The sequence below is a fragment of the Lygodium microphyllum genome, chromosome 6, assembly GCF_053477565.2.
Source record: "Lygodium microphyllum isolate KBCC chromosome 6, Lygodium_microphyllum_v1.1.10, whole genome shotgun sequence".
Taxonomy (NCBI): Eukaryota; Viridiplantae; Streptophyta; class Polypodiopsida; order Schizaeales; family Lygodiaceae; genus Lygodium; species Lygodium microphyllum.
This window is the reverse complement of record NC_141140.1, coordinates 37,324,195-37,324,727: the sequence shown is the minus strand read 5'-3', so window position 1 is coordinate 37,324,727 and position 533 is coordinate 37,324,195.

Genomic DNA, 533 nt, shown 5'->3' with positions numbered 1-533 from the left:
CGTGAATCCAACTCGACAAAGTTAAGTTGAATGAACATTTTATCAATTTTAGACACAAAATTCATTACAAGAATTGACGCAACACATTCATTTCATGCTGTGGGAATCAAGAAAACCATTTGGGCCAAGTATGGGTTACTTAATATGTTGCCATACCAAATCATTATGATGATGTTGCCTTGTTGGACATAAGTATTCATATGGCAACTTTGTGGATCACCCTATTATAATCTTTACATGTGCAACAACACACTTGGGTAGACATTGTTATGGCTTTTGTTAAAAAGATGACTTTTCTTCTTCCACAATTGATTGCAACCTAGTAGAAGATCCTTCACTTCACTAATTGGTATCTTCATGACTCTAGAAAGGAGCTAATTCATTGCAAGCAAAGAATTTGGTCATATTCACATTACTTGCCTAGCCTAGTAGGCACATGGAGCAAGATGAGTTAAACAGAATGGCATGAGTAGGTTGAGGACTATCAAAGATGTCATACCTCGATCTCCATGGTTGGACTAGCCTTTTGTATG